The 19678-nt window shown below is 42.4% G+C and overlaps 1 protein-coding gene across 2 annotated transcripts in view; it reads right to left on the reverse strand.

The window, feature by feature from the left end:
• The window catches only part of WIPF1 (WAS/WASL interacting protein family member 1), a 107255-nt gene that overhangs the window by 70590 nt on the left and 16987 nt on the right, over positions 1-19678 (reverse strand). The window contains exon 1 of one of the 2 annotated variants that reach the window (XM_054699873.1): positions 4185-4194. The exons of the other annotated variant lie outside the window; for it this stretch is intronic. The gene's annotated coding sequence lies outside the window, so the exon portion shown is untranslated. Of the gene's footprint in view, positions 1-4184; positions 4195-19678 lie in introns of those variants that run through there. 2 annotated transcript variants of the gene reach the window in all.

The raw sequence follows: 19678 nt of genomic DNA on the forward strand, positions 1-19678 counted from the left end.
TGCAAAAAGATGACATATATCACATTTCTGAATCCTTGGGGCAACTAAATTGAAGATGAAAGGTGAAGAGAATACTTTTGCTGATGCAATCCATGCTGGTGCATTTGTTAGGCCTCTGGATACAATGTAAACACAAGTGGCAAGCCCTCTAACCAGCTGTCTTACCTAGTGGAGTCCTCTTTCTTTGACATACCACAGGGCCTGATAAAGCAAATAACTAGGTACTTCACTCATCCTTATTGATAGCAACATGGAGAAGGTATGACAAATTCCCTTGCTCATGAAAAGACTGGTTAGGAAAACAAAGACATTCTTGTCATTCGCCCAGGATGAGTTTTAAGAAGTCTGGTAAGTACAAAACTCCAGAGGTAGGACACAGTACTAAGAATCAAGATACTCTCACATCTTTGTTGCTCCTGTCCTTCAGGTTGAATAAAGAATGGAAGAACACAAGGCACTATAAACAATTCAAGAGTACCAAGGATGTTAGGAGAGATCACGAATGGGCATTATGCAGTTTTGTGGCTCTGAACCAGTATTTGTGTTTTCTCACACATATAACATAAGACCAAGAGAACACTTCATTAACTGCCTATTGGCACAAGCTACCTGTGCAGACACATCCCTCTCTTCCGTACTTATGAGCACAAACAACAGGACAGAAGTGGTAAATAAGCTCATGCCATTCTTAAAAGGAAGGATTCAGCAATCACACTAGCTGGATGCAAAGCCCAGGCCCATTACTTACTAAAGTAGACTACTTTAGTCTTTAGTGCCCGGTTTTCTCTTCCTTCATATGGAGATAATTTTATGCATGCTGAATGTGATGCTGTATTTAAAGAGTTTAACCAGGGCAGTGCACTCATGGTGGCTACTATTACTGTTAGTAGGTGGAAATTTTAGAATTTTGAAAAATTGGTAATTTTTCATTAGAATTTCTCACAAGAAAAGCAGCCAGTCAAGCAATGAACTTTATTTTTGAAGGTGTTCCATATGCAGGAAGTCAAGGATAGTAAGGAATGAAGGGCAGTGGAACCGCAGGTCCTTCAGTCATCCTGGACAGGCACAGTCCAGTCAGGGAGTACAGCAGGAAATCTAGACAGGTAGTGAAAGTCTGGAGCATTCTATGTTTTTAGAGTTGGAAGACTTGGATGTATTTGTATTTGATCAAAAATAAGGAGGCAGGGCTTCCCTGGTGGCGCAAGGGGTTAAGCACCGCTCTATGAAGCAATCCGCAGCCTTTGCAGCACGAGTTCAATCCCCGGCCAGCCAGGGAGCTACCCACATGGCGCGTCAGACCTCTCCTGACTCACCCGCTGCTCCACTCAGCAGTATACTTCAGTCAATCTGCCTGTTCTGTTCCCCTTTGACTCTTGTGAATCCTCTCACCCCCCGCATCTCTGGCCTGTACCCCAGCTCTTGTATGCATAAATAAATAAATCTTTAAAAAAAAAAAAGAGCCTATTTTTTTTATAAAAATGAGGCAAATGGTATGTTGAATTATTCCTCAATAATTTCTTTTGAAAACGAGGAAAGCTTCCTGGTCAGTGACAAACTATGTGGATGAGAGAGACAAAGAATGGGTTAGCAGCACCACGGGTGCAGGCAGAGGAGCAGGTGGGACCCAGAATTTTAGAGAAGCTGTTTATGTGGCGTGAAGTATAACATTCATAAGACATGCCTTTAGAAAACCCCAGATTAAAGAGATCTGTTATTCTTCAAGGTTTCCTGGTATTGGAATGTGTTTTCTTTGCAAGGTATGGTAAATTCTATTATTTATAAAAAGGTTGGTTTCAAAGCAGAATGTGGGTGACGTGAAGTCTCAGGTTAAATTCAGTTTATAATTAGTTCACGGGTAGATCTAACTGAGCGACATCAAACCCACCACATGTGTTTATCACATTTTTTGTGGATTATGATATGGATTTTGAAGTAGCTGCAGACAGGCTGAATTATATGATTCTGTAAAAGAGGTAGATTTCCTCTTTTTATTTTTTTGGTAAGTGACTCCACTGAAAAAATTGAAGTAATATTGCATTATAACACTATGTGTTCCAGGTGTGTATCATTAAAAATCAATTTGTTTATATGAGGTCAACTTTCAAAAGATAAACATCTCAAGATTTTATTAATTACAATCTTTCTGAATGGATAACACTACATTTTATTTATCAGCATCTATAATTTTCTTTGCTTTCAAGCAACCTCTAGCCATAAAGTTGTTGCTTGGGAGGTATCTAACATAAAACAAGAGTGCTATTTACTGAATTACTGCAGCAACGATATTCTTATGGTGCTGAAAGCAACATAATATCCACCAATTAACTTCTAAGGGCAAATTTATATAAAAAAATGACAAACATCTCCAATAACATAAATGCATTTATTGAAATATGTTTCCTGAAAAAATTTGATATAAACTGCACTTAACCTTAGGGGCACTGTGGATCATAAATAACACTGATGGAAACAGAGGTAGAATAGGAGTTAATGGAATATTACAATGAGCTGATTATGGTTTTCATTTTTAATAAATTCTGCTTCCCTGTTGATTGGAAAATTACCACCATGAACTATAATATATCAAAACGTGCTGAGATTTTTAGTAATTATAAGTGTGAAACCTTCCCAAGCAATAAGAAATATGCAGGAAGATTGTGTTGTGACAAATAGTGTGCTACTAAATGTACAGTGAAATGTATAAATTTAGCTTTAAAAAATTCATGTATCTTAATTAAAGACAAAAGTTTAAGGTTATAAAGACAAAGACAAACAAAGCAAAGCAACACCACTACCACCTGGATTGTCATTAATGATAAACTGCTATCCAAATTCTAAAAATAAGTATGGAAACATCCTAAGTGCCCACTACAGAGGACTCCACACAATGGACTACTACTCTGTCACAAGGAAAGATGAAATGTTGCCATTTATAGCAAAATGGAAGTTCAAGGGAATTATGTTTAGTCAAGCAATTCAGAATGACAAACACTGGACATTTAAGTAGTAGACAATTCAACAAAGCAAAATACTGATAAAAACTAGCAAACATTAATAAATGAAGTGAGGTTTCTGAAGTTAAGAGGGATGGGGTGGGAGGAAGGACCAAAGGGGTATAAGAGATACTGGTGGGAAAAATAAATATGTATAAAAAAAAACCTAGTATCCCTCAAGCTAGCTGTTCAAACTGTGGACAGTCAAGCCTTATACTTCTCTTTTGTACTTAATGGGCATATTTACTTACACAGATCCAACTCTTTATGCTTGAAGGAGAAAGAGAGACAGAAGACAATATCAATGGTGACAGCCACTTCACCAATGATTTTTTTTTTTTTAAAAGATTCATCCATTCATACAAGAACTGGGATACAGGCCAGATGTCCGGGAGGTGAGAGGACCCACCGGAGACAGAGCGGGGAGCAGAACAGGCAGATAGACCGAAATACACTGCTGAAGGGAGCAGTGGGCAAGCCAGAAGAGGTCCGCTGCACCATGTGGGTTGCTCCCTAGCCAGCCGGGGATCAAACTCATGCTGCAGAGGCTGCGGACAGCTTCAGAGCGCTGAGCTCAACCCGCTATGCCACCAAGGAGGCCCCACCCATGATTCTTCACAATGAGTGCACCCCCAGAGAACCCCAAGGTCAGAGATTGGAATTGGCAGGTCCTTCCTCAAGCCTCACAGCACGCCACACTAGCTTTGATTCCAATTTTTAAAAACACATATTTTGTATATGCCATAAATGGCAGCCAGCTACTTCATCTGGAGGTCAACCAAGGAATAGCTAACAAGTAATTTCCAAATAGATGCAATTTCTACCTTCTTCATGACTGTAAATCCTAACTTCACTTAACTGCACAGGACCAGGTACATCCATATGAAAAAAAGAAATCTGTATCTATATATCAAGTCAGTATTGAAGTAGCATTGGTTTATAACATGATATAGGTTTCAAGTGAACAGCCTTATAAATCAACATCTGCATATACTACAGTACACTTGTCACCAAAAGTCTTTATCTTAACATGGTTCCTCCTGTTCTGACAATGGTGGATCAGAAATTGTGCTACTACAGTGACTTTAGGGCTCAGTCCCCTCTGCCACCATCCCCTTCGGGCAGTCCCAACCTCCTGTCCTCCTTTACCATGTTGATGAAGTAATGACTTGGGGTTCCCTCAGTACTTACAGCAATAAGCACCGTGGAGAGAGGTGGTCTGTCTCTATGGTGCAAGTCTTGGCCTTGGTTCAGGGGTCAGCCTCTTCCTCCCAAGTCCTCCCAGGTAGAGCCCTTGCCCCTTGTTCCATGGCACCTGTAGTTTACTACTCCTGGGAGGGAGGAGAGGTACATGGCACCTGCTTCCCAACAAGAGAAAACAAAGGAAACCCTCATTCTCAAAATTCACACTCTAGTTTACAAGTTTTACAAATGGTCTACTCTCTGTGCTCACAAAATATAAGAGCTTCAAAATGAAAAAAATGCTGATTCAGACTTTAAATTAACCTGTCTAGTAATTTCTGGATCTTAAGTCTGTAACTGGATATAAAATTTCCTTTGTTCATTCTACAGTCGCCTGTATATTGAGGTATTTCCTGAATCTTCTACCCTTCACTGAATCATAATGCCATCCTGATTGCTCAAAAAGGATGAATTCTCTTTTGTTCTGTGGTTTTCTTTAAAATTCAATGTAAACAGTATACCTCCTGATAATGTTTTATTCATAGAGAGACAGGTATCCAAATAAGACAGAAAGCCTGACACATGGAAAGCACTTGATCCACCTTCAGTCACACCTGTGCTGGTTCATGGTGTCCATGGGGTGTACAGGGAGAACTGCCTAAGCAGGGGCCTCTGTCAGAACCTGTGTACAGCTTTGATGAAAGCAACACCATTTCTATTCCTGACGTCGGAACGTGACTTTTGATCTACAGGGAACTGGCGTTCTCTCTAGCTTTCTCCATAGCTTTTGCAGGTCCAAAAAGGTGGTGATGGGAAAGCATAAGACTTCTCTACACAGCCTCTTGGGAGGAATCTGTCTGTAATCTGCCACACCCTGATTTTTGAAATTCTGATTGAATTATCTACTCATAAAAAGACTACTGCCCTGATTCCAAATGGAAGTACTAAGACCATTACAGTTAATTTAACTGCTGCTAAAGCACTAGCTACTTCAGGTCCTAACAGTCTAATCTTCCTGTATATGCTGATTGCTCAGTAAATGCTCTTAATAATACATACTATTAGCCTTCTCCATTAACCTAAAATAATTATACATTCAGTGGTTATGAGTATCAACAGCATTATCTAAAAAAAAAAAACTGTAAATGCTTTTTAATGCATTGTTTAGTTGACCATCATCACTATCATTTCTACTTTAGAGGTGGTAACACTGAGTTATTGCTAAATGAAAAACAACAGTTAACATGACCTTCTACAAAAGCTGTAAAATCACAGAAAAGCTCAGTTCGTTACCTTTCACCCCAGACCCCTCATCAATAAATATGCATTAACTCCTTAATTAATGCTCCCATATTTATCTTTTTTAAAAATATTTGTTTATTTATACAAGCACTGGGTACAGTCACAAGCGCGGGAGGGTGAGAGAATTCACCAGAGCCAGAGCGGGGAACAGAACAGGCAGACCGAAGAAATACACTGCTGAGGGGAGCATCAGGCAGCAGGAGAGGTCTGCGGCGCGCCATGTGGGACCCTCGCTGGTGGCCGGGGATCGAACCGGTGCTGCAGAGGCTGCGGGCAGCTTCGCAGCCCAGCACTCAACTGCTGCGCCACCAAGGGGAGGCCCTCCCATATTTATCTTGTAGGAGAAAAATGCATCAGTAATATGGAACATTTTAATGGGAACAGGTGGTACAGTGAAAATCTCACCCACACAATGAAGTGTGATACAGTATCTTCCCATGATAGAAGGCCAGGCAACCTTGTTGGGTATCTGCTACTCTGTGTAACAAATGACCCCAAAACTGCAGGAAACAACCATTTCACTGTCCTCAGGGATGCTGTGGTTAGGAATTCAGCAGTGGAGACCATGCTTCTCTGTTCCATGGCATCTGTGTCAAAATATTTGCAGTCTTACAGTGAGTCTTCCATTTCCCATTGTCTGGTGCACCAATATTTTAAGCTTGAACTTTTATTAATAAACAGATATCAACCACAAATGGCTGCAATTATATACATGTGAATATATGTATGTGTGTGCGTGTGTGTGTAAATATATATATATATTTAAAGATTTATTTATTTATACAAGAGCTGGGGTATAGGCCAGAGGTGGAAGGGTGAGAGAATTCACCAGAGACAGAGTGGGGAGCAGAACAGGCAGACGGATCGAAAGCACTGCTGAGGGGAGCAGCAGGCAAGACAGGAGAGGTCTGCTGTGCCATGTGGGTATCTCCCTGGCCAGCCAGTAAGCGAACCCACGCTGCAGGGGCTGCAGACAGCTTCACAGTGCTGCACTCAACCCACTGCGCCACCGGGGAGGCCACAATGAAATTATATTTTAGATAATCAGCTGCTACGCTGTGAGAGGCCATAGTTGCCGAGCAATATAATACCTACATGGATGCTAGGTAAATACTGACTTGTAATAATGACAAGATGAACAACAGGCAGGTGATTTGTTGGTATGTTTGGTCTTTAATTTTATCAAAATTATTCAATTGAGCAAAAAAATATTTCCCCCTATCTTTATTAAGACTATTAAGCAAGCATTGAGCGCTGGGTTGCAAAGCTGCCCGCAGCCTCTGCAGCGCCGGTTCGATCCCCAGCCTCCGGGCGAGGGTCCCACATGACACACAGACCTCTCCTGCCGTCTGCTGCTCCCCTCAGCAGTGTACTTCGTCACTCTGCCTGTTCTACTCTCCGCTCTGGCTCTGGTGAATTCTCTCACCCTCCTGTGCCTCTGACTGTACCCTGTGCTTGTATAAATAAATAAACCTTTTAAAAAAAAAAAAGACTATAAAGCAATCAGATGCCCAAGTCAAAAGGAACTAGGAAGTTTGGGGGAAAAAAATGTAACTTCATATTCTAACTTCAGCTTGTGGTGGCAAACTCAAACGTCTCTTAGAGTTGACAGGTAGAGAAGTAAAGCAAGCAAGTTAAGGGAGATAGTGGGTGTTAGGGTTAAATGGGCTCATATATCCTTGCCTTAGGTATTTGAATTCAATTTTTAAAAAGATATTGGCCAATATATAATTTAGTAGCTAATAAAAATTTATTGAGCATGTACTATATTCTAGACAGAGCTAAACTTAGATATTTGCATGTGACTTAATGCTCAACAGTCCCTTGGGTTTTATTCATTTTACAAATAAGGAGATTGAGTTTCAGGGAAGTTAATTAACCTGACAAAAGTGATAAAAGATAGGTGGTATTTTTGAACCCAACACTTATTTCTTAGCCACTGCATGCTATGTTTTGATGAATGTACCCCCCTAAGCCATAGGTGAATGTTGCAGAGAAGGGGACATGCCTTTGCCAACAACATTTTGGTTGTAACTCATCCAGCTACTCTAACTTTGGGAAAGAATTGGAAGTTTACCCAAGGCAGTGAATATGCAGGGACAGTTCCCCTTAACTAGGAATCCTGGGTCTTTACAACTGTAAGAAACTAGCTCTCTGAACCCTTGAACCCCTGACAAAACTTCTCTGGATGCCTAAAACTAGATCTCAAGTCTCATTCCTCCAGCAGCGGGGCAATGTGTCCACCACTGATCACCTGCTAGGATACCATCCACCAGTAAGGAAGGCATTGCTCAGATATTTATCAAGACAGCACAATCTATAGGATCATGGAAGCTGGCATTTCCCTGTTCAGCAAACTCTTGGTAGACCACAACCTGATTTTCACTTTAAAAAAAAAAAAAACTATTTAAAAAAATATCCCTTTTCAAAAATCTTCCTTCTATTTCCTCAAAGAGTAATTTCAAATAGAGTTCTCATACATCAAACATATGACAGAGGCGGTTTTTAATCATTTAAATTATTTATCCTTCATTGTTTAATGTTTTAGACCATTCTCCATGCATAATTTATTGTACCATTTATGTTTATTAAAAATTGATCACAGGACAGATATTTCTCTGTCAGATCACTTGGGAACAGACAATTTTTAAAAAACTTGCTTTAAGTGTTAATATGTCCCTTTTCTTAGGGTTCACTTTCTCCCACAGAAGGACTGGAGGTTACCTTAGTGTATTAACTGCTCATTTCCTTTTTTATATATAATAAGAAAGTTTGTCTGAAGGCCCCCTTCCCTGCCCTTTCAGGAAAAAAAGGGCTTATTTTACTTTCCTAAATTTTAGAACGCATATGCAAAAAGGAAGCATGAAAGAACAAGACTCTAGAGTCTTGTATGTCTTCTATGACAGAGTCTTCTATGACAAAGGCCACAGCCTGTGGTGCCATGTCTCTGTGCTTGCCTTTTCAATTCTATTCCTTCTTTATTTTCAAATGACTTATTTTCTTTGCCTTTTTTATTTTAGTCACTTCTTAAGTTTCTTCTGACAGGCTTGGCTTTCCCCCCCTTCGTCACGTTCAAATTTCTTCCCAAATCCTTTTGCCTTTGCACTTCTCAACCCATGACCTGAGCCGCTCTTTGTAACCCCAAACTCTATAACTTTCCATCACCAGTGTCTCTAACTCACTTTCCTGGAAGTGAGAGTTTCAAGAAAGTGACATCCCGGGATACTCCTGCCCCAGACCTGGCCATTCTACTTTTCTCCTGGGAGGGAAAGAGGGGAAGCAGAAGGGAACAAAGCATGTCACAGAGAGTAGAAGTTAGGCAGCAGTTAAGAAGCACCTAAAAATCTTACCACATATTAGTCTGAGAAAGGAATGCAGTGGACTAAAAGTCAAGGAACCCAAGTTGGTATGTTCCAGTTGGCTCTCTTGGGTGCTTCCAAGTCCACCCCGATGGGATTTTACCCTGCTCTCTTCTAGAGTGGGTGAGACCAATACCAAGTCTAATATCTGAGGGCCACTGGCCACTCTCACCCCTTCCCTCTCTCTTACCACCACAATCAATCAATCTACCAACCAATCATCAAAACTCATAGATTCTACTGTGTAGTATTTCTGGAATTTTTCCTCTGAGCCCCAACACCCCTGACCACACACTACTTTCTCTTGCCTGGGCCTCAAGAGTTTCCTGGGGGTGGGGCAGAAGGTCTCTCCATCCTCAGCATGCTACAGTCAGCATGATTTCTCTGTAAGGCAACTCTGCTTAAAATCCTCTTCCTATCATGACTGAGATCAAGTGTAACCTTAACATGGCTTACCAGGCTTTCAACATGTGATAAGGTCTCTAATAGCTCTCAGGCCTTTCATTTCCTGAATCTTAGAAACGAATCCTCCTCTTTTCCCACGAAGAACATTCTATTCTTAGTCATACAGAACAGTTTTCAGTTCCATCTCCACAGGAAGACACTTCTATCTTTTCTTGAAGGCCAAGCCTGGCTTATGTACCCCTTCTTTTTTTTTTTTAATTTTATTTTTATATTCCCCATACAATTGTAACCCCCTTATTTTGACCCCAATCCCTTCTTTCCCCGCCCCCCACCCCCCATAGAGTGTCTCTGGTTCATAGTTGTTTGTTGATTTTGATTTTTACTTTCTTATAGTTATTCTTTTTCCTGGTCCCTTATTTAAGTTTTCTAGATTCCTGCTATGAGTGAGATCACCCGGTATTTTTCTTTTTCTTTCTGGCTTATTTCGCTGAGCATGATCCCTTCCAGCACCATCCATGTTGCTGAAAATTGCATGTGTTTATCTTTTTTGAATGCTGAGTAATATTCCATGGTGTATATATGTACCACATCTTCTTGATCCAGTCATCTATTTTCGGGCATTTGGGTTGTTTCCATAGCTTAGCTATTGTAAATAGTGCTGCTATAAACATAAAGCACTCCCAGGGCATCTAGCACTTGCCACTCTGTGTGGTAATTTCCTGTGTTTTCCACAACGATAAGCTTGATGAGAGCACAGATCATGTTTTATTTATTCACCCTCTATGCTCACTGCCTGGTACATGACACCTACTCAAAAAGTATTAATTGACTGAAGAATGACTATAGGGTAATTTGTTCCACCGGTGGCCTCCAATGAACCACACTGTCCTCATAGTCACACCTTTGTAGTCCTTCTCCTTGAATTAGGCTGCCCTCCATTATTTGGTTTAACAATAACAAAAAAAAAAAAAGCTGCAGAAGTGACACTCTGTTGGCTCTGGGCCTGAGTCTTCAGAAGGCCTAGCAGCTTCTGCTTTTGTGATTCTAGCCACCATGTAAAAGGTCCAGTGACCCTGGTAAAGAGACCATAGGAAAAGACAACATGGAGAGGTCATTTGGAGAGTAAGAGGATCTAAGCCACATAGAGAAAGAAAGCAGCAAGCAGCCCAACACCCCTGATTTCCAGCTATGCCCTGTCCCAGCTAACTTGCAAGAACAGCACATGATGTGGCCGGCTGAGCCCAGCCCAGACTGCAGACTTGAGAGCAAGTCAAATAATTGTTGTTTAAAGTCACTAAGTTGGGCCTCCCCTGTGGCAAAAAGGGTTGAGCGCAGCGCTGTGAAGCTGTCCGCAGCCTCTGCAGCGCGGGTTCGATTCCCAGCCGGTCAGGGAATCTCTCTCTGGTGAATTCTCCTCCTGCGCCTCTTGCCTGTACCCCAGCTCTTGTACAAATAATCTTTAAAATAAATAAATAAATAAAGTCACTAAGTTTTGGGGTGATTTGTTACTTAGCAACATGTAACTGTAATAAACTAAATACATGAAGAAGAGGGAATACAGAATTATTTCATAGAATAAATCTCATGCAAAGACAAGTCAATGCTTCTAACAGGTGGAGCAAAGGAAATAGCAAGAAAACTAAAAATGAAATAAAGGAACACATACCACCAGCTTCCTTTCAAAATATATCATATTTTCCTCTGCCATTTTCTTTGTTTTAAGACATTTTCCAATGAAAATATTTTCCTTTTCCTCAAAAAAAAATAAAATAGGATTCCTGGTCTGACTAAAGTTTAGGAGCCCAACCAAAATTGCAATGTGAGCATTAGCACATGAATGGAAACTAGCCCTCAGCCAGCCCATCCTGCTGTTCCATTTCCTCTTACTCAACAGCAGTTTAAGTCCACATCTGTAGATGAGGGCTGAATTCAGGCGGGCTGGGACACAGCAAGGTTTCCTGGCTTTTGGAAGGGACATCAACTGTTCAGTTCAAAATGATCAATTTTGACTGACAGATTTAAATCACTAGTAGAAATAAAATAAACAGCTGCCCATGCCCCAGGGATCCCACACGCGCGCACACACATGCACACAGATATTGATTCCCCCTGGAGACATTGACGCATACTGTTACATAATCCCGGATATGGCTAGATTATTTAAAAAACCCATTTACATCTGCAGAATAAGGTGAAAGATTGCTAAATTTATAGTAGTTTGGCGGAATTTTGGATAGCTATCTGAAAGATCGCTGCTCTTTTAGATAGACAAAAAATCATTATACAAGAACTATAATGTAAGCAAATGTTTTGTATAAAGCTAAAAAAACCCAAAATATTTTCCAGTAGTTTATTCTTCGACTAATGTTTTGAATTTTTTGGAATGACTCTTGTAGGTAAAGTTATCAATTTAAAAAAAAAGTCTTTTTTAAAACTATCTCCAACTAACCTATCTTTTGCGATGAAGATTAAAGAAGTCAATTCAGCAAAGGTATAGAAGCTTGACAGGTGCATGTGGAAAGGGAAGGGTCAGTTTCCAGTGTGTGCAAAGCTTCAAACAGTAAGCAAGAGAAACCGACCCTAAATAAAGGTGTCATGTTGTAACAGGGTGGTCCCCAGGAAAGGGGGAGGTTCCAGGTTCCCTGCCCCACCCAAGGAAGGGTGGAGCTGAGCAGGAAGAGGAGAAGGGGGCAGAAGAGACTGAGGAAGGAAGGAAGCAGGATGGAGCAAGGAGACCTGGAGGAGGCGCATGGAGCCTAGAGACACGTGAAGAAACTGCGCTTGTCTTTTGGTCGTGGACTAGGTGACACAGATGTGGGTGAGACCCGTGGGGAGGTGACAATGGCAGCTTTTATCTTGATGTTGATTTTGCTCTTTTCCTTCCGGGCTTGTCCAGTTGTTTGTGACCCTTTTCTGTGGGTCCCCACTGGAAGATGCTTTAGACTTGTGGCAGGCCTTGGGGCCTTGCTCTGGGCCAATCCCATTTGGATGGACTTTTACCCACGAGGGGACGGGTAACTCTGGATGCTTCATTTAGAAACTAGACTCTTTGCCTTACCTGTATTGTTTCCTAGTTTTATTAAAGTTCCTTCCCATTAAAGTCTCCTATGTTTTGTGTTGATGCGGCGGATGGCAGAACCCATGTAGAATAGGCAGGTTTGTGGGGTTTGGGCTGCCCCTCTCCCTGTCCTATAACAGATGTCTGGAAAATGAAGATAATTCCTACCATACTCAGCTATTTTCAGGATCTAACAGGATAAATTATGTGATAACACTTGGAAATTAATTTAACACATACAGGATTTAGGAAAGATAGAAGAGGAAAAAAAGAAAAGAAAGTTCTCATAAGTTAACAGGTCCGATTTTCTGTTTCTTGCGTATATACTGTCAAAATCCATACATGTCTCTCTCAGAAGAAAACCATTATTTAAACACGATAGTTAATGCTTGGCACTATTTCACCCACAACCTAAAAGCAAGCTAGAGATGGGGTCTAATTGGTGCACTAAAAACCTACCTTTAGGGCCTCCTGGTGGTGCAAGGGGTTAAGATGCAACCTGTGAAGCTGTTTGCAGTCTCTGGAGCACAAGTTCGATCCCCGGCTGGCTAGGGAGTTACCCACATGGCGCAGCAGACCTCTCCTGACTCACCCGCTGCTCCCCTCAGCAGTGTACTTTGGTCAATCTGCCTGTTCTTTTCCCCACTCTGTCTCTGGTGAATCCTCTCACCCTTCATACCTCTGGCCTGTACCCCAGCTGTAGTATGCATAAATAAATCAATCTTTAAAAAAAATAAAATAATAACCTACCTTTAGGATTTAGCAAATAGTGCTGATAGAAGAGTTGCTAAAGTGACTGGAAATGGATTAGAAACTCCACGTTCCACATTAACTGCTTCAAAGTGAGGATGCAAACTGTTGATTGTGTGGGGAGGGCTGACAGCACCAGTTTCAGGACTGGCAGGGAATTCCAGATTATCAACCTTGGCTTAGCAGATGAGGAAACCGAGAACTCGGGTGGGAGATGACTCATCGAAGATGACAGTAAGAGCTGTGGGATGTGACCTTTCACCCAGCCCTTTTCCACTGCACCAATTCCTACAACCAATTTTCCCATTAATGATGTATCTGTGTATAGTTAGCTCAACTTTCTCATAATCCACTTGAATGCAGTGTTCACAAAGCATTCCAAGTGGTGGCGTATCTACTGGGGCCTGGCAGCGAGCCACATCCTGATCTGCCCAGGACAGTCCCCATTTATGCCTGTTGCCCCAGCATAATCATTAATAGTGTTCCCTTGCCTCTCACAAGTATCTGGAGTTGGAGGGTAAACTACAAAGCACTCTTTGTGCTCTTCCGGGAAGAAAAGAAATATCCAGAGTATAACTGCTCCCTGAAAGTGTGGTGTGGGGGGTTGGAACCAAGAGAGATGTGGTAACTGCCTTCAAATATTTACAGGTCTGTCTTATGTTAATAAAATCCAATCATTCTGAGGCTACCCAGATTAGAACATGGTCCACCATGTGGAAACCACCGGGGTGCATTCTTCAGTAGAAAGAAGTGTGCTCTAAATGGAATCCAAAGCCAGCTTGCTCAGGTTCAAAGCCTGGTTCTGCACTACTAGCTCTGACCTTAAGCAAGTTATCAAACCCTTTGTGCTTCAGTTCCTTAATTAATAAAATAATAATAATAACAATAATAACAGAGCCAGGTACATAGGAGAACTCTATAAACATTTATTCCTACTATTATTACTCACTTATTCAGCAGGTGGAGAATGTTCCCAGAGTGGACGAGAAAGGGACTGTGGGGTTCATCCTGGCAGGCAAAAGCACTGGCTTGACTGATACTGGAGATGCCCCTCTAAGTCACAGAACTTATCCCATGTGCCCGCTGAGTGAGGCAGAGCATGTCAGCAGGAAGCATCTGATGGCCCCTGCTGAGGCCTACTCTCTGGGCTTAGCAGTCTGGAAAAGGACTGCGCGGCAGTGAAAAGGAGCAGTTATTGCCAGGACATTGTGAGCACAGGTTAAATTGATTTAAAAGCAAGTGCTATCAGATCATCTTCTCAGAATTCTGGTTGAACCACATTCTAGCTGCAGTGGCTGCTTAACCACTCTGTGCCACCATTTCTTCTACTGTAAAATGGAGACACCCACAGTGTCCACTTATACAGGAGAGAGCATGACATACGTAATAAACCCAGCAAAGAGAAAGTGCCTGAAAAATAATGTTATTGTGATAACAGGACAGGGGCCTGAAGTTTATGGCTGGAGAACACCTAGGCAGAGATGGCAAGGGAGGTCAGGAGGGGTGAGAAGCCCAAAGTCTCAGCTCTGAGTGAGCACCACCCTCTCTTTTCTCCTCAGGCTCACTTCTCTGGATCACAGCTCAGGGCAGAGTGGCTTGCCAGGCCTTCGAATCCCCAGGCATGGCTGATCATTTGGCTTTGGGGCTGCAGAGCTGAACTCAGGCAGCCAGAACGGGAAGGCCAAAGTGTGGCAGGCAGAGCTAAGCACACCTGACTGACAAGCAGGTGTGAGTTAGACTCAAGGCCAGGAACTCAGAGCCAGGCAGAGGTAAGCAAGAGTGATTTTATTAGAATGTACATTGGATGATACCATTCCACTGGCTAAATCCTACTACAATTAAAGTCCTCACAAAACACCTGGCCCAGATCACATCTCTATGTCCTGAATTCTTTCTCCACAGCCACTTTCTCCCTCTTTCTTTTCCTACATTCCTCAAGCTCATCCTCACCTCAGGACCTTTGCATTTGACATTCCCTTTGCCTGAGGCTGGCTTTCCCCCAGATATTCATGTGTGGTTCCTTGTCTTTCATATTTCAACTCCCATAGGCCTTTCTTGACAGCTGTAACTCAGCAGCGTCCCCATCATTCATCCTGCCGTCAACCTGTCAATCTCTCTTACAGCCCTTATCAACACTAATTCGCCTGTCTAAGTAATTAATCTATGTTATTAATTAAATAGCTAAGCATTAATTTATCGAAGTAGTTATTTGCTTGCTTGTTTATTGTTTCTCCCTTCTAGAACACAAGATCCACAGACAGGGACCATGTATAAGCAAATCTCGATAGCGAGCACTTAGTAAATGCTGGTGAGTGCACAGACCAGGCAAAATTGGATTGCCAGGGAGTGAGTGAGAAGGTTGGGGGTGGACACCTTGAAGGGGTGGGTTCAACTCTGTGGGTGAGTGGGAATGTCTCTGTGTGCGTGTGTGCGTGTGTGTGTGCGTGTGTGTGTGTGTGTGTGTGTGTGTGTGTGTGTGTGTGTGGCTGTGGCTGCATTAGAAACCACAGGCAGGAGAGTGGGGGGAAGGGAAGAAAATGAAGTGGAAGATTCTCCTTCATTTTAGCAGAGCATGGGCTGCATCTCTCCGGCTGTACAGAATCTACCCAGGCCCCAATACTACACCCGCTGGAGGCAGGAACAAGCTTGAATTCAATAATTCCTCTCCTGGACTGGGGTTACAGCTTGTTAGCACCTAGCAGACAGGAGGTAGTGGGGCTGAACTCTGTCTGACCAGCACAGAGAAGGGGCTTAAAATATACATTCCTGATCACGGTTTAATAATTAGGTAAAGCTTAGTTTTAGCCCTTATCTATTTTTTATGCCTATAATCTAAGACAAAGTTTAGCGACTTTAAAATAGACTTTAAATGGAATTACAAGCATAACTGTAGTCAAGCAGAGTGAATCTGAGCATCCTGAAATAGGACGGCCAGTCACGTGAGGTTCCGATAATTGTTTCTATCTTCATGTCATGCTTGATTTCTAGCTCTCCACAGCAGCAACCCCAGATGAAGCAAACCAGAGTCATAAACATGCTTTCCCTAGAGAGATTAAGGGGGCTGTTTTGACCTGAAGGCTCTGGAAACCCAGTGAAGATACAGAAAAGAACATAGTGTGGTACCCTCCCCTCCCCCACAATAAGGGTCTTTGGCATTTGTCAGCCCCCACCATTTTGATTCAGGGAGATTTTTCCAGAGTGTATTTGGAAAGGCTACCTGGGATCTTTAAGTACATTGATACAACAGCTTTCACACTTGCTGACAAATGTTTATAGAGTCTTAATTACTCAGATTGCATTTCTAGTAAGAATATCTCTGCTTAACCATTGCAATTTTAAATTTCAGTGTTGGTGGGGATGAGGCAGTAAAGAAGTTAGACACGGACTGAAAGGGGAACCAAAAGCACAAAATGTCCTTTTCAGTAATCGCCTTTCCCAGGAATTAAGGTCAGAAGTGAAGAGTGGGTGGGAAGAAATAAGGTCCTTAGGACCGTTTCTGAGGACCAGGGCCCCAGGTGGGGCTTTGTGACCTGGAATTAGGAGTAAATGTCCCTGGTGCATCCAGCCTAAGAGAGTTATTACTCAACCACTACCAAACCCCCAGGAACGTTAGTCAAGGGTTCCCTTGGCAGAGAAGAACCTAATAAAGCATTTTCCCTTTCAGCGCTCTTGGCTGATGTTCCCCAATTCAACTCCCCCATTAATAGTTCTTATTTTGAACAGAACAGAAAGATTACAAGAGATGTGGGAATACAACTCAAAAAGTATAGTCTGTGGAAGTGTGCAACTGTCCAATTTTTGAATTCCGAAATTTTCTAACTTTTCATTTAGTTAAAAAACAGGGACAGCTGACATGAAGCCTTTCGTGACTTTTAAGTGAGGTCAAGCAGAATAAATAGACATAGAAATGAATTATTTCTTCTGACCTTTTTTGCTTTGTTCTTGGTGTATAAGCATAAGATGGCCCCAACCTTAAGACTTCTGGGGAGAAATGCAGAGTGGTTTTTGGCTTCAGGGAGAAGCAGGGAGCTCAACATTCATTTTGTTTTTATCAGGATTTTATTTTATCTGTGAAATACCCCAAGCCCACTGGCACACCCTTGACATGGCATGGAAAGGCAGACAGCACCGGGATTCCAGATCCAAGCGCATAGGGGCAGAAAAGGGCATGCAGGTTCTCTTTTCCACTTACCACCACCAAGCTCCTCTGTTTCGGTTGAGCTCAGCAGCACAAGTGCCATGGATAATCTAGAAATTGCTTCCATATGTGGACACAGGAAAGAATGTACTCATTGGCTGCCTAAGAAGGAAGCTCTGGCAGCCTTCCTTTCCTGCCAGAAAGCACTCCTCAGGCTCAAGGGAGTCACAGGGTGTTTGAGTTGCAGGAGATCACAAGGAACATCTCCAATCTCCCCAGTTTACAAATGAGGAAACTGAGGCCCAAGGTCACACAGACAGTGACAGAATTAGTGCTAGAATCTGTGGCTCCCTGACTGCCTTTCTTATTTGAATGCTCTTTTATATTAGCTTTGATCTTATCCAAGAGATTTCTTTATCTCAAATAAGTAAGCAAACTATTAAAATGGAGTCTGCAAGGTGAGCCTGCCTACCTGTAAAGACCCACATGCTCCCCAAGATCCCAAAACCTAAGTTCATGCCCCTGAGCCAAAGGGCTACCTGCTCTTTTTGGCTGGGTCCCAGGGGATCTGTTGAAGAGTGTCAATAATCCTCAGTTCCCAGCTATCTCTAGATATTTTCTCTGGGCTTGGGCCAAGTAAAACTTGAATGAACGTCTAAAATGGATAGTGACTAAAATAGATAGTGAGGTTAAATCTGTCCACTTTCAGCCGTGTCTCCTTAATATAAACCGTTTGGAAGACGTGACCCCATTTGTTGGGCATCATCCTATTTTTCTTAAATCAGATATTGTTTCTCCCTCTCCTTTTTACAAACTCCTGATTCACTGTCCATCCCCCAGTCCTAACCAGAACTGTTTGAAAGAAATATCTGGAGGCTAGCAACAGGCTGGCAAGTTGGGGTCTGGACACACAAGTCTAGGTGTGGAAGGTCAGAACCTGGGGCCTGACACTTAGAGGAAATCCCAGCTCAGAGTGGGCAAAGGATTGGCTTTTTTTCTGCACTGGGTCTCCACTGTCCCGAGATCCTCCCCAGCCTCCATGCTGCATTAGTGCTGGGCTGGTCCTGAACACAAAACAAAGACTCCATTTAGGATCCAACAGTGAGTGGCCTGCAAGCACCTTGCTCTCTACAGAAATCCACGACAGCCTGAATCACATCTTGAGCAGTGGCGGGAAGTCAGAGCATATCTTGTGTTCCCTGGGCAGCTTTCCCCACACTCCTTAGAATTCTCACCTCCAAGCTAAGAGCAGGAACAACTTGTCCTAAGGCCCACTTACAAGTCAAACCAGACAAACCAACTTTTTGCAAGGTCTGCTATGTGGAGGACCTGAAACCCAGATGAGGTTGAGCAGTTCTGCTATAGAACCCATACATTTTTTGGTCTTTCTTATTGGTCCTGTCTCATATCATGCTATATTATGAATCAAGTGTATTAAAGCACTCTTCAAATAATATTTTATTAGTACTATCATAGATCATTAGAATTATTACTAGTCTAGATGCAAGTATCAACATGGTCTTTCTATAAACATGTGTTGAATATCATTATACACAAGACATAAAACAAGGGCTACAACACTTAGCATATCAGTACAACATGCTTTATCCTTTTAGGGAACTCAGATGAAGGGGCCTCAGCTCCCTGTGTCATACTGTTTACACTTCCACTTCACCATAAACCATACATCATGCTAATTATCACGTACACGCAGGCCACCATGTGAACCCTTGCACTGTGAACAGGGGTTATGTCTTATTTATGCCAGGACAACGCACTGTAGACACTGGAATGCTTTCTGTATAAGCTGAACTAAAACTTAGCCTCATACTCCCTCCACCAACCACTGCCTTTCCCTCCCCTGGTCTTCTATCACCAATACTCCCTCACCTATTTTTAGTGACTGGAACAAAGAAAAAAAACTTTTTTCAGGGCCACAAAGCCTATGGCACTGGATCTGCAGAAACCTGCCAGAACTATGATGAGACTGGTTTCTACACGCCGGACACACTTCTGTTTAAAAGTGGACAAATTTAGGGACTCCCCGATGGCGCAGCGGTTGAGCGCTGGGTTGTGAAGCTGCCCGCGGCCTTTGCTGTGCCGGTTCGATCCCCGGCTGCTCCCCGGCCACCGGAGGAGGGTCCCACATGGCACGCAGACCTCTCCTGCCGCCCGCTGCTCCCCTCAGCAGTGTACATTGGTCCTTCTGCCTGCTCTGCTCCCCGCTCTGGCTCTGGTGAATTCTCTCACCCTCCTGCGCTTCTGACTGTACCCAGTGCTTGTATAAACAAACAAACAAACAAACAAACAAATAAATAAATAAAAACATGCCTCTATATAAAAAAAAAAAAAGTGGACAAATTTAACCTCAAGTTGATTGTTATCCATTTGTCAAATTGCAAGTTGCTGCCCATTCTCTAGCCGTTCTCAATTTAGTGGGTTGCAGCCAGTGTTTTTGTTTTTTTTTTTTAAATAGAATACTATAGGAATA

The sequence above is a fragment of the Talpa occidentalis genome, unplaced genomic scaffold (assembly GCF_014898055.3).
Source record: "Talpa occidentalis isolate TD23 unplaced genomic scaffold, MPIMG_talOcc4v2.1 talOcc4.3, whole genome shotgun sequence".
NCBI lineage: Eukaryota > Metazoa > Chordata > Mammalia > Eulipotyphla > Talpidae > Talpa > Talpa occidentalis.